This window comes from Vicugna pacos, chromosome 12, assembly GCF_048564905.1.
Source record: "Vicugna pacos chromosome 12, VicPac4, whole genome shotgun sequence".
Classification (NCBI taxonomy): domain Eukaryota; kingdom Metazoa; phylum Chordata; class Mammalia; order Artiodactyla; family Camelidae; genus Vicugna; species Vicugna pacos.
This window is the reverse complement of record NC_132998.1, coordinates 19,805,267-19,820,984: the sequence shown is the minus strand read 5'-3', so window position 1 is coordinate 19,820,984 and position 15,718 is coordinate 19,805,267. Positions and strand designations below refer to the sequence as shown.

At 37.5% G+C, this 15,718-nt stretch overlaps 1 protein-coding gene, 1 non-coding gene and 1 pseudogene across 2 annotated transcripts in view; 2 read left to right on the top strand and 1 right to left on the bottom strand.

Moving 5' to 3' along the window:
• Positions 1-15,718, bottom strand: part of SLC2A13 (solute carrier family 2 member 13) — a 330,277-nt gene that overhangs the window by 197,635 nt on the left and 116,924 nt on the right. The window lies entirely within an intron of this gene.
• Positions 4,882-5,024, top strand: LOC116282737 (small nucleolar RNA SNORA67). The gene has a single exon (XR_004192317.1). It is a non-coding gene; the product is annotated as a small nucleolar RNA SNORA67 (small nucleolar RNA).
• LOC140700435 (small ribosomal subunit protein eS1 pseudogene) lies at positions 8,763-9,284 on the top strand (annotated as a pseudogene).

Sequence of the window (15,718 nt, the reverse complement as noted above, 5' to 3'; positions counted from 1 at the left end):
CTTAGGAAGCTGAAGATTACAGGTGATGCTTCTCCAGAGAAACACATATTGAGTCCTACCCTTTAACTATTTTAAGCAGATTCTTGTATCCACTGAAACAAGAAGTAACAGCTGTAGGCATCTTAAAATAATTTTTCAGCCAGAAGTTGCACCCAGCCTGCTATCCAAACTTAAAGATGGTAAGAACTAATCTCTTCACTGCCTCAAGCTGTATTTTGGTATTGCTGTGCACAAATGTATGTATACACAATCACACGAGCACGCACACACAGAGGATACACAAGAAATGAAAAAGAAAAAGAAAACACATACTTCAGCACTACTGCAATAAAGTACTTGGCTCAAAATTAGTAGAAGAGAAAAGGGAGAAACAACGAGAAACAAGTTAAGGGAAAACACACACACACGTGCGCACGTGTACACATACAAAAAATAAAAAGCCCAGGTTTTCACCTGGGCTTTCCGACAATCGGATTCGATTTGGAGGTTCCTACTGACCCCCTCCTCAGGTTCCACTGCTGGACTAGCTCCCAGAATTCAGGAAAACAGTTTACTCATCAGCTTACTGGCTTCTAATCAAAGGATACAACTCAGGACCAGCGAGATGGACAAGACGCACAGGGCAAGTGGGAAGGGGTGCCGAGCTGCCACGCCCTCTCTGAGCGCACCACTCCCCCCGCGCCTCCTCGTCGACACCTACTCGGAAGCCCTCTGAAACCCTTCTCCCTGATGCTCTGGGGATTTTTATGGAGACTTCACCAAGTAGGCATGATTGAGCATTAGCTCAATTCCTAGGCTCTCTCCAGAGGAGGCAGGTGTTGAATGTTCCAAACTTCTAATCATGGCTTGGTCTTTTTGGCGAAAGGCCTCTACCCAGATGTCCACCAAGAGTCACCTCATTAGAACAAAAGACACTCCTATCACATCAAATGCATCTTAGTCCTTGGGGTTTGGTTTCGCTGAGCTGCAAGAAAAAGAAAAGCACTCTGAATGGAGAGCTGGGAAACACAGGACCCATGAACCCACTGCATGACTCTGAAAAAGTGTCTTGATTTCTCTGGGAATCATTTCCCAGAAAATTAACAGAGTGATGCTAATCTGGATAGGTTTTTAGGAGGATGGGATGAGATCTCGCATGTGCAAGCATTTTAAAATTGTACAGTACACATAAGAAGGGAGTATAGTTATTTATAAAATGGCCAATTCAGTGAATCAGCATGTAAATAGGGCTCAATATTTGACAATCAAAATTAAGCCACTAAAAATCATTAATGGAAGAGGTAGGGGTTTTTCCTTCAAAAATTTCATACATAAATTAGACTGTTTCATTAATAATACTAACATCAAAACATATGATGTGATTTACTAAGAAGCTAACAATGATATAAACTAAACAAAAAATAACCACAAGAAAGAATTTACCTTGCCTCTTAAAAAGGTTAAGTCATTTGCATTAATTCCTCCATAGCTTTAAAGTAGAAAAGTACATCAAACTATGAAGGATGTAAAGTAAGTTTTGAAATGAATTATCTCAAATAATGTCCTTTGTCTTTGACATGGTAACTAAGAGTAGCTTTGCCATCGCTTCTAACTTTAAAAGAATGAACTTACAAGCTGTAGAATCTTAGACCCTCTGCTAAATTTAAATTGAAACTGAATTTACACATGGGTTAAGGGTTCTTTCTAAGGTGTTTCTTACAATCCCACGGGCCAACACATCATGGGGGATGCCAAGCACCCTGGATCTGGGAGACCCCATGTATTGGTTTGCCAGAGCTGCCACACAAAATACCAGAAATTGAGTAGCTTAAACAACAGAAATGTATTTTCTCCCAGTACAGTTCTGGAGGCTGGAAGGTCAAGGTCAAGCATGTCCGGCTTCTCTGGAGGCCTCTCATCTTGGCTTGTAGGTGGTACCTTCTCACTGTGTCCTCACACAGTCTTTCCTCTGTGCACGGGCACCCCTGCTGTCTCTCCCTCTTCTTATAAGGACAGCTTAGTGAATTAGGATCCGTGAATGTGGCCTCATTTAATCTTAATTACCTCTGGAAAGGCCCTATTGCCAAATACAGTCACTTTCTTAGGTAGCAGGGATTAGGACTTCAACATAGACATCTTGGGCGGGGGACACGATTTAGTCCACAACACTCCACTTCCACTCGACCTCAGTGGGATGCTAAGCACTGAGAAACGCTGGATGGATGGCCAGCTCCACACCCAAGCTGAAAGCATTCCCTACTCTCCAAAAGCTTTAGGTCTTTATCAAGAAAGAAAACAGCAAGTGAGGACATGGACATTCACGAGGAAATTATGTCAATATCCACAAATATCAATATGGCTGAGGAAACAAGTTTCTTAGACTCAGAAACTGAAAGGATAAACACTGGTATGTTCAGCTATTCTCAGAAAGTTTCCTCAATCCTCTCTGCTGACTTTGGCATTTACTTAAGCTGGGTCTTCAACTGAAAGAACCTCATTGCTAAAATGCAAACTGGCGGCCAACACTGGGGAAAGGACACAAATGACAGGCCATTATGTGATGACTTTGCAAATTTTCTTTCAAAGAGAGCTATAAACAGTCATTAAAAGAGCTCTTGAATATTTCTGAAGCTTATTTGGAATAAAAAGTCAGATAAATAGACACATTTTCACTGTTTTAGTCTATGCTGTAATCTCGTCCAAAAAATTAACATCACAGAACATTGCCTTACACAAAAAATAACATCCTTTATTTCTACAGTTTTTACCTTCCTTTATTATTTTTTCATTTCACCCTCATAATGCCTCTATGAGGTAGAGAAAGCAGGAAAAGAGGAAAATGAAGCTGACTGACATTAAATGACTTACCCAAAGTCATAAAATAATAACCAAGGGAATCAGAGTAAGAATGCAGGTCATCTGACTTCTAAGTCAGCACTCTTTATTCTTGGGACCTAATGACATTCTGGGCATTGAAACTATAATCTTACAAAATTCACTTTATTTAGCACCACTGGGATGTAAAAATCTATAAATAAAATTAGATTTGCTGAAATTCTGCACATAATCACAAAATGAATTTAGTCTGAAATAAAAATAATTCTGACCACTTCCACAAATATAGTGGTTTTAAGATACCAATCATCTTAAATTTTAGAAGCAACATTTTTGTTGCAAATCTATTTCACCAGATCAAATAACTTGGTAAATATAATAAAAGTTCAAAGTAACAAAAGAAATTTCCATAATTAATAATACAAGGCAAAATTTAACCTAATAACTAGATGATCTTATTAATCTACAGCACACTTTTTCACTAGGCTATGAACATTTCTTCTGCTAACTGAAATTAAGGACAACAATTGAACCACTGGACAATTAAACTTTGATCAGGTCAAAGAAACTATGCTTATTTAGGATGAAGGAAAAACCAACCATCAAATATCAACTACAATAAAAACTTGCTTTATTGAGCACTTATTATGTGCCAGGCTAAGTGCTTCATGTGCATTATGTGACTCATCTTCACAACCACTCTATGAAGTGGGTACAATCTCATATCCATTTTACAAATGAAAAGATGACAGTGAAGTTAAGTAATGCACCCAATAACCCATATTTAAAATGTGGCAGAGACACAATTCACACCCACCTCTGTCTGACTTCAAAGCCTGTGTCTGTTCATCACTCTACTGCCTTAATTCTGAACACAAAGAAGAATGAGATGTTGCCTACCACAACTGAAAAGAGGAGGAGAAATGGGCATAAGAGCAACAGAAATAAATTTCTAAACAGATGCACTGCTTAAACATCAAAGTAACAAATGAGATGATGGAATTTCCTCTGAGAGTCTTAAAAAAAGACAAGAAAAAATTAGCTTCATTCATTCACTCTTCCATGCAACAAAACTGCAGAGCACATGCCACAAACCAGGCACTCTCCTAGGTCCTTAGGACACTAAGAATATGACATAATCCCTTCCCTTGAAGAGTTCAAGTCTACCAAGAAAGGAAAACATAGAGAAGAAAATTTAAAAGGCATTGATATGGGTGATGGCATAGACTACCTACAAAAATGCCTTATGAAGGGGTTTCACAAAGCTGGTTTTCACTCTCCTTGCAAGCCAGTGACATAATAATATCCTGTTATTTGAGAAAAGGTACATCTCTGATGGGCCAAAATTAGACAACTGTTTGATAGTAATACTATCCAAATAATAAATAAAGGTGAATTTTATGGTATATGAATTGTATATTGAGTTTTTAAAAAAATGTTTTAAACAAGAATGAATGAATTATATAGCCTTCAGAATTTTACTCAAAATGTTAATTTTTTTTGGAAACCGACCTTTAAGCATAACATGAAAGAGAGAATTCAAGTCAAGCTATTTTAAAAACTCCTGATGAGTCATCCCACCGCACAGCAACGTCTCCTCCGTAACAGCCAGCAGAGCGAACCAAACTTCACGTTTCAATAACGAGAAAAGCTGCATTTCTTCCAAGCAACTAGACATCTTTATCAAATGAACATCATAAATGGAGTAAGTGATCATGTTGCTCCCCCCTTCCCCCAGCTGTTAGCGTCTTTTTATACAGTGACATTTCAATTTTTTATATCTACCTTATTACACACAAAATTTAAAGCGGCTTTTAGAAATACATAAAAGCAAATACAAATAACAAAGAAAAAGGCGATGAAACGCCAATTAAGAGTACTTGGTTCTTAAGTGATTCGGTAGGTTAGCAATATAAATGGAAGAGACAGGAACCTGATAAGAGCTTATACAAGGTTGTAGATCAAACACTACGTTGGTAACTTTCCAATATTACCCATGCATGAACATTATTGTCCATTTACACAAAATATTCACTTGATCACTCATGGATATTAAATCGTATGTCCTCCCACGGTGGTCCCCCTCTCCAACAGGCCAACTAGTGCTCCCCAAGCTCCCAGAAACATAGCAACTTGGGATAAAATCTGGCATGCCCAAGGTCTGTGAGGGTAAGGGGATGTTTCCTTTTGACATCTGTCTGCCTACATATTTGCTCAAGTGTCCCTGTCACATCCACATACTGAAGTTGTCATCTTTCCTGACATGGGCCAGAGGCACTGATGTACAGCCGGTTGCTTTAGTCATCAACCGTGACTCTCCCCTCAACACGGAAAACTACATCCATAGAATCAGTCATGGTGGACGCTTTGGCCACAAGGGTGTGGGTATCACCACAGTGACAAAGAATGACCAGAGGACCGCATGGGACATGGAGAGCTTCTATGACACACCCACTGAGGCCTAGGCCCTCAACGTTCCTGGCTGCATCCAGCAGGCCTGTGGAGCCCATCCAGTGCCTAATTCTGAGACTGAGGAAGAAGAGGAGGGAATCCAGGGATAGGCACCTTTGCCATATTTTCCTCTGTTTCTAAGATGAATGAATGAATTCTAACTTTTGAGTCCCCCAAAATTAAAACAATTAAATGTTATACAGAGCATTGTTCTGACCCAAAGGAATGTTTCAGTATCCGTAGTTCACTAAGATGCATCTATTAAGATAAAATTCTATAATTACATTGCACTGAACAAGGCTGTTACTGAGACTAGAGACAGAATACACGGAACTCTTCATGATGCTCAATATTTTTGCATTTTTCTCTCTATTTTGACTCATGTCTTTATATAGGGTTTAAATTCAGTAAATACTACAATACATAGAAAGAAATACCGTATTTTCAAAGTTTGTTTATTGTACAGCCTGAATGCTAAGTTTTTCAAAAAGCAAACAAAAATAGTTATATTTGTACTAAGTAACTGCAAGTACCCAGTTTGAAATCATCTTGTCCACATCTTCTCACTTATCCACCTGGAGTTCATGCTGTCTCATCAAAATAATGTATTTTTCAGAGAAAAATACTATTCTGAACAACATAAACACTGAAACACTTTTAACATGAAACAATGTATGGGATAATAATCATCAATTGGCCTTACTCTGTTTTACTAATCAACACTCACAAATGCCTCTTTCATACTAAATCAACCACAAGTTTGTACAATGAGTCTCCCTTATTAAATTTATTTTCAATCAGAATACTTGAAAGTCGCTGTCAAGTACAAATACACAGTTGACATTTTTATGAGGCACCCAATCTGACAAATCATGATGGCTCTTAAGATGGTGTGACATCATGAAAAGGTAAACATACTGTCAGCAATTTCAAGAGTAAAATTTCTGGAGGCTTTTTGTAACAAAGTGCTAAGTAAATAAAGTTAGAAATTTTTAATTCTTTGTAGCAAAAATTATTACAGTTTCTTTTTGTTATTGATTTATTTATACCTCCCTTTACTCCAAAATGAAAAAAAAAAGATTTAAAATAGTTAACTTGTTTGTGACTTACAAATCAAACTAAACATTTGCTACTTTACCACTTTATATATATATAAGAGTATTTTATCTGGAAATTGCACAGATGGGGCATTGTATTTTAAAAACAAGTACAGAATAACACTGGGGTTGATCTGCATATAACTTTTAGTCAGCCCAATGTATCTGCAGTTCCTTTGCATCAGTGGATTCAGGGACCCATGGACTGTGCAGTACTGTAATATTTACCATTGAAAAACATCCACATATAAGTCCACTCCCTACAGTTCAAGCCCTTGTTGTTCAAGAGTCAACTCTAATTACTGCTTTTTAAATGAATGAATCTCTGATACTAGTTCCAAGAACTCCAAATTCTGACAGCTGCTAATACCTTTTATTATCTGTCGAACAGGTAATTCTAATAAGATTTTATTAAAATGCCATCTAATTATTTACCAGCAATAACCCATTAGTGACATGAAATGGGTCGTTACTAATGAATCGCAATTCCCAGAGTTTCAGACTATTAAAAGAGTCTAACTGTTTTAGACTCTTCTGATGGTAAAAACACTATTAACTATACCTAAAAATCATCTCAGAAGACTGCTTTGTAATGAACAATTTCAGGTGACTGTAACATAAGTCACCAGTTACACCATCAGATGACGTGGCTTTCTGTAAGGTGGATATTGGAGTTAGAAATATTTCTGTCTTGTATGACTCATATTACAGAGATTCTGAAATTGTTCTGCAGAGATGGCCACCTGACTTAACACAAGTTAGAATCAACTCATTCATTCTGCAATTTCTCATATCAATATCTGTCTAATTCCTGGACTCTGAAAGCTGCAGTCATCAAAGGTAAAATAAAAAGTACCTAGAAAAAAAATGACTTTTCCAGAAACTGCATGCCTCAACATAAATTGGATCAACTAAAACTGTGGTGACTCACCAGTTTTGAGGGTTTATAAGCCCACATAAAGATTTAACAGAGGAAAAAATCATCATTCTTCTATACTGGAATTTAGCAGAGCAAAAAATATACCACATGAGATTTTAATCTTCAGTGTAAAGTATGATTGTTCATAACACAAACTATGGGTCAATAATTTATACCTGTGACTTGTAGGTGAGCAAAGGATGCTCACTTAATGGGCATATCAGTCACAGGCTCACAGCCCTGCTCTGTGTCCCACCTCCACCCTCCTCTCCTGTGAAGAATGACTGAACAATAATGAGGGTGAGACAGAAATGTGTGAAAAACACTGATCTAGAAATGGAAACTAAAAGACAGTTCACCAAGTAAAATTTTGTAGATTAAAAGTTATGTAATCAGAAATAAAAATTTATTTTTAAAAGAGCAATATTTATGAAAGGAAAGCTTATGAATTAACTTCTGCCTCAAGCAGAACAATGTATGACTTACTCCAACAACTAGAAGATGATTTTCAACTCATATGATTTTTAATACTTCTAGCTTCCTAAGAAAGTAATGGGTTATCTCCAAGGACCAAGGAAGAAAAGAGACAAAAACAGCAGTCAACCAAATAATGAATGGGAGCTGACAGCAAGAACCAAACTTAAAAGTCAGAGTTGCCCTGAAGGCAAACACCTATGAGATTCTTGAATCCTTACGTCTAAGTCTTGGGCGCACTGTGCAGTAGAGTAGCTAATTCTACTAAGGTTAATTATTGAAGGGGTTAAACAGCATTCCAAATCCCTGATATGCCTTAACTCTTGATATTTGAAAAAAAAAAAAAAAGCAAATCTTCCCCCAAGAGAAGAAAACTTCAATAAGCCTCGGGTTTTTACTTTAAGAAATGCATTGAATCTAAAATTCCTCAGCTCCCAGAGTGGTGAGGTTAGGGACATGTTTTCATAACAGACCAGGCGGTCACCTTACAAAAGCTTATTAGTAGGGATGTGAAGCAAGATCTCTGAAATAGAAATGCAGACGCTGAGGAAAGAAAGCACGTAGGCTAGTGACATGCGTCCCTCATCAGACCAGGACAGCTTGTGGAAAAAGAAGGCTCAGTACAGTTGAATGCATGGCTGCTGCAGGATCTGCCTCTGGCCCAGCTGCTGTGATTTGTGGAGAAACAGTGGAGTCTGGCTGTGTGAATCAACAAGACCCTTACCCCAGTGGTAGGCAGAGAGGTGTGCCCCTCGTTCAAGAGATTTCTATGCCTGAATCCCGGAATCTTCACACCTGCAGCCTTCTTTACCTTATATCTATCATCTATTATCTCTTTTGTTACATTACATGGCAAAAAGAACTTTCAGATGAGACGAAGGTGATAACGGATTTCATTTAATAAGACAGTCAAGGGCTTAAGGGATTCAACTTAAAGGATACATTTAAATGATGTGCTCTTTTGGCTCTCTGAGCAGCATCTGCTGGTTGGCAAAAACAAGCATCTTATGAAAAGTGGCAAAAGGGAGCCAACAAGGAAGGTTGATCCATTTTCTAAGAAAAACTGGCATGGTGTGAAAACCAGCTATGTTCAATATGTACAAAATACTGGGTAAACACTAGTCACAAGAACGCAAAAGGAATCAAAATTGCTCTGGTAGCCTCAAGGGTTTCTGAAGTGAGACTTACTGGTCTGCAGAATGATGAAGTTGCACTTAGAAAATTCAACCTAATTACTGAGAATGTTCCAGGCAAAAAAACTACCCAACTTCCACGATGTGACTCTTACTCAAGACAAAATGTGCTCTATGGTCAAAAAAAAAAAAAAATCAGATCATGACTGAAATCATGTTGCTGTCAAGGCTACTGACGGTCATTTGCTTTTTCTGTTCTGTGTTGGTTTTACTAAAAAAACAAAATGCAGCAATCAGACTGAGAAGACTTCTGATGCGCAGCACCAGCAAGTCCACCAAATCTCAACAAAAATGGAAATCATGACCCGAAAGGTGCAGACAAATGATTTGAAATAATCAGTCAACAAAATGATTCCAGATAGCATTGGAAAAGATATAGAAAAGACTTGCTAATCTATTTATTCCCTCCATGATGTAGTCATTAGAAAGGTAAAAATAATAAAGAAGCCTCATCTGAATTGGGAAAACTCAAATGAATTTCATGGGGAAGGTAGTCGTTCTGGAAAAGCTACTGGGGATGAGGTAGGTGTTAAAGTTGAGCAAGCTGAAGGATATGAGTCCTCAGTCCAAGAATCGCTTTAAAATTCAGACTTTTAATGGGGACAAATAAAAAGTCTTGTTTGCCAAAAAAAAGTGTAATGATGTGACCAAATGTATAATTCCAAGTTTGTAAAACAATTCAAACAACTTTAAATGCATAATGGGAATTCATTATTTAAACTAATCCCACTGTTGAACTCTCTATAAATTTAGTTTCTCATACGTAAAATTTAATATGAGATAAAACTGAACATTGAACTAAATGTTTATTTTTTTCAACAGAGCAGACAATAAGTTTGAAGCACATATACTGCCAGATCTAAGTCATACCCAAGTCTCAGAATTAATCCAGCTTCCCAAAGACATATGAGGTAAATGGTGCAAAGCCTTGGACCTTTCAATGGCATTCAGCACACAAGTCAAGCTGGAAATTACACTTGGTAATTCTCTGTTCTATGCCAATCAGCATGCTCTACAAACTTCATCTCATTTCATCTTCACAGAAACTCAGCAAGATAGATATTGCTACTCCCATTTTTTAAATCAAAACATTATGGTTCATGTAAGTTAAGTCACTCGCTACGTTTACCCAGGAAATAAGGGACAGAGTTCTTAATCAAACCTGCTCCACCTCCACATAAAAACATGATGAAGATATCTTATCCTCAGTCATAAATATGAAGGTGAAAAATATTTCAGTAGAAATCCTTCAAGTCTGGGAGGTGGCAATATTACCCCATGAATTGATCAATCTCTTACACTCTCTCTCTGCCTTCCTTTCTCCTTCTCCGTTCACAGTCTATTTGTCTCTCCCTGGATTTCAAAATATAATTCCATATTTAAAAGAATGTTTAAAAAAGAATAAAATTCCCTGTAGAAGTTTTATGACATACAAGCTTTAAAGCCAACTCATCACAAATATCAGCCTTCCATATTTTATTGTCTTTTTATTAATTATGTATATTTTTAAAATCTTCCTAAATGGGTAAATTTTCAAAATTGCCTTACAGAAAGAAAGAGAGACAGAGACAGTCAGAAGCTAGGGTTAGAGCATTAATTCTAGAATTTTTGTCCAAACCATCCTCATCCTCTTCTCTTCCTCAGCTGTCATGTCTCTTCTCCCCTCTGTTCTCATTTCATGTACACTATTACCACTACTATTCAGAAATATATATGAAATATATATGAATTATACAGAAATACACATGGTTACATATGGTTTATGGATATGTGTATCTACATGGAATTGTACACACACAATTCCTTGCTCTCAGCTGAGAGGGCCCAGAAGCAATACTTAAATAGCAATGTACACAGCAAGTGCCAGACTTTGGTTTCTAATACTATTCTTCAAATGGAGCAGAGTCCGAAATTAAGGAAATGCTAAAAACAAAACCAAACAAAACTCCCATAATAACAGGAGTATGTTGGAGGGACATAAAGGCCAACTAAAAGAGCTGGTGGAGGCCAAAGATGAAACATTATGCAGCAAAATAGAGTATATTGGATTATAACACAAAGTATAAAGTAAATATTCATGAGTCCATACTGAATATACAAATGATTGAATAAATAGAGGAAAAGAGACAAATCTCCCATGTGAAAAAAATTCTAAATAATTATGCTGATACCTATCTTCAAAGAGGTGGCTATAACTTCCAAACTTTAAGTAAGGGCTATGCTGTGACTTGTTTGCAAACAGTACAGTACAGAAGGGGGGGGGGGCGGAGAACACGTGCACCATGGTTACATCAGCACTGACAAGTCACGCTGACAGTATGCACTCTTGATATGATGTGATGCCAATGACACTGTATCTTCATAGTTTCCTTCCCCAAAGCCCACAGCTTCAGTCTAATCATGACAAAACATCAGATAAATCCCAACTGAGGGACTTTCTACAAAATATCTGACCAACATTCCTCTTTTCTGAGGGTCATCAAAATCAAGGAAAGTCTGAGAAACTGTCACAGCCAAGAGAAGCCTAAGTGACATGATAACTAAATGTAGTGTGGTATCTTGATAGGATCCTGGGACAGAAAAAAAGGACATTAAGTAAAACCAATAAAATGTGAATAGAGTGTGAGATTTAGACAGAGATCAAGATGGTGGAGTAAGAGGACATGATGCTCACCTCCCCCAATGAACACATCAAAAATACAGTCTACATGGAGAGCAGTTCCCTTGGGAAGCTCACTGGAAACTGGCAGAAGGGCTCTGTACAACCAGGGCTGTAAGAGAGATACACAAGTAATCATGTAGGAAGAAAAGTGATCAGGAGGGAACCTGTGCCTCTGGGAGGGGACTCAGAGGAAGTGGGAGCTAGGATAGGCAGACACACACCCTGGGAAGTGGGCATCTCAGTCCTGGGGTCCTATGCATATGAGACAACCTCCCTTGACTGACTAGAGAACGTCTGTGGCAGACAGTAAGGCTGGAGATGCCTGGAATCCATCTGTGAGGAGTGCATGGGTGCTGGCTTGCCCTCAGGCAGAGTGGAGAGAGATTTGTCCCAGTGGCTGCCGCCACATCACACCGCCCAGTCCAATTCAAGTGAACGCTCCAGTCCCATGCACTCCACACCACAGCCTACTAGCACTAGCTCTGGGGCAGCCACAACTGGGGAAAAGACACAATCGTGGGCTTCACTTGAGTGAAACAATGGATACTTACACAGGCAAGCACTGGACCACTGCAAGCACTCAAGCCCCATTTGCTTCATCACTACTCCCCTGCATTAGGGCAAAGGTCCCAGTACAGGGAGAAGGAAAAACATACACTTACTGGGAACAGAGCCAGCTCGAGACTGACCCTCAGGGCTTCCACTCCAGCAACTTGGGAGCAGACCCTGCCCCTGACAGGGTGGTGATAGTCACTAAACAGAGAGGAGGTCCTGCCTCAACCCTGAGCAGGGTCTAGCTCCTCCACCTCCAGCCCCACCATCTATCAAAGTGAAGGCTGTCAGCACACTCTGAGGAAAGACGTGACTGGCATCCACGTCAAATGCAGTCCTCCCACCAAAGGAATTGGGCACATGCGTTTGGTGTCATGCTCCGAAGTAAGAACACTCCTTCAATACCACAACTGGTAATTGTTTCAACTAACTTCATAGAGACAGAGAAACAAGTAACATGATAGGGCAGAGAAACCACTCTCTAGTGCAAACAACAAGAGAAAACGCCTAGAAACATAAATTGTGAAACATAAATAAACAATTTACCAGATAACGATTCGGAACATTGGTAATAAAAATGCTAACTGAATTAGGGAAGAGAATTGTACTAAACACAGATAATTTTAACAGGGAACTAGGAAATATAAAAAAAGATCCAATCAAAAATAGATAATTCAATAACTGAGATTTAAAAAAAACACTTTAACAGCAATGAATAGCGACCTAAATGACACAGAAAAATGCACAAGTGATCTGGGAGACAAAATAATGGAAATCAGCCAAAGAACACTTCAGAGAGAAAGACAAATGAAGAAATGAGTGCAACATATGTGATCTCAAGGATAATATCAAATTTGCAAACATTCACATGGAAGGAGTTCTAGAAGGAGAAGAGAGCAAAGAGTATCAAGAATGTATCTGAAGAAATTATAGCTGAAAATTTCCCAAACCTAAAGAATGAAATAATTATCCATGTACAAGAAGCACAAAGGATCTCAAATAAGATGAACCCTAACAGACACATACCAAGACATAGCCTAATTAAAATGCTAAAAGTTAAAAATATAGAGAATTCTAAAGGCAGCAAGAGAAAAACAAAGAGTCATACAAAGAAAATCCCCATAAGGCAATCATCTGAGTTCTCTGAAAAAAACTTTACAGGCCAGAAGGTAGGGGCATGATATACTCAGAGTGCTGAAAGGGAAAAAGCTGCAACTTAGGATACTCTACACAGTAAGATTATCATTTAGAACAAAAGGAGATGAAGAACTTCTCAGACAGGAAAAACTGAAAAGAATTCAGCAATACTAAACCCACCCTGAAAGAAATGCTGAAGGGTCTTCTCTAAATGGAAAAGAAGTAAGAATCTATAGGAAAGGAACAATTCCAAGAAGAAAGGCAAATATACAGTAAGGGCTGAGGATCACTTAAGTAAGGCAGTACATGGACTAAAAGACAAAAAACTGCGAAAGCGACTATAACCACAATAAACAGTAAGGGGATAAGAATGAAGATGTAAAACATGACATCAAAACACAAAATGCAGAGGAGAGAAGTAAAAAAAAAATGTAGATCTTTTACAGTGTGTGTGAATTTATAACTATCAGTTTAAATCAGGAAGATATAATTACAGGTCAACATTTATGAACCTCAAGGTTCATTTATGAACCTTTTACCTTTTGTAAAAGACACACACACACACACACACAAAAACAAAAACAGAACAAAACAAAAAAAAAACAGGAAAGGAATCCAAGCTGATTACTAAATAAAATCACCAAACCACAAGAGGAGAAAGAAACAAACAAAAAAGAAATAAACAGAGAGGAACTACAAAACAGCTGGAAAACAAGTAATAAAATGGCAATAGGAACATACTTATCAATAATTACTTAAAAATGTCAATGAATTGAATGCTCTAATCATGTAACATAGGGTAGCTGATTGGATAAAAACAATACACTTCAAAATGGTGCCTACAAGAGATTCACTTCAGGGCTAAAGACACACACAGACTAAAGTGAAAGAATGGAAAAAGGTATTTCATGCAAATAGAAACAATAAGATAGTGGGGGATAGTAATACTCATAATAGACAAAACAGACTTTAAAACAAATGTTGTAACAATATGGCATTAACAATATGCACCCAATACAGGAGCACCAAAATATGTGAAGCAAATACTAACAGACACAAGGAGAGAAACTGACAATAATACAATAATAGTAGAGGACTTTAAAACCCCACTGACATCAATAGATCATCCAGATAGAAAATCAACAAAGCAACAATAGTCTTAAATGACACAGTAGACCACTTTGACTTAACAGATATCTGAAGGACATTACATTCAAAAACAGCAGAATATACATACTTCCAAGTGCACATGGAATGTTCTCCAGGATAGATCACATACAAGGCCACAAAACAAGTCCCAACAAATCTAAGAGGACAGAAATTGTACCAAGCATTTTCCTTTCTACCACACTGGTATCACCTAGGAATCAATCACAAAAAGAACTAAAAACAAATGCATGAGCACTAAAAAACATACTACTAAAAAATCAATAGGTCAATGATGAAATCAAAGAGGAAATCAGAATATATCTTGAGACAAATGAAAATAGAAATACAACTTTCCATAATCTAGGGGATGCAGCAAAAGTGGTTCTAAAAGGGAAGTAAACAGCCACATAGGCCTTCCTCAAGAAACGAGAAAAATCTCAAATAACCTAATTTACCATTTAAAAGAATTAGAAGAACATAAAAGTAAAAGTCAGCAGAGAGAAGAAAGTAATAAAGATCAGAGAGGAAATAAATAAAATAGAAATTAAAAAAACAATTTAAAAAGATCAATGAAACCTAGAGCTGTTTTTTTTAAAAGATAAATCTTTAGCCAGACTACCAAGAAGAAAAGAGAGAGGACCAAATAAACAAACCAAGAAATGAAAGAGGAGAAATCACAACCAATACAACAGAGATATAAAAAAAAAATCATATAGCAGAATACTACAAACAGTTATATGTAAACAAATTGAACAGCACAAAAGAAATGGACAAATTTCTAGAAACATACAGCCTGCCAAAACTGAGTCAAGAAGAAACAGACAATTTGAACAGACTGATCACTAGAAGTGAAATTGAACCTGTAATAATAATAATAAAAAAAAAAATTCCCAGCAAACAGTCCAGGACTGGATGGCTTCTTAGGGGAATTCTACCAAACATATAAAGAAGAACTAATATCTACTGTTCTCAAATTACTCCAAAAAACTGAAGAGGAGGGAACACTACCAAATTCACTCTGTGAGGCCACCATTGCCCTGATGGTTACCAGGACACAAGGATCATCATTCACAAATCAATCAGTGTGATACAACACATTAGTAAAAGGAAGGATAAAAACTACCTCAATAGACACAGAAAAAGCATTTGACAAAATTCAGTATCTATTCATGACAATCTGTCATCAAAGTGGGTACAGAGGGAACACGTCTCAACGTAAAGGCAGTTTATGACAAACTCACAGCCAACATAATACTCAAAGGTGAAGGTT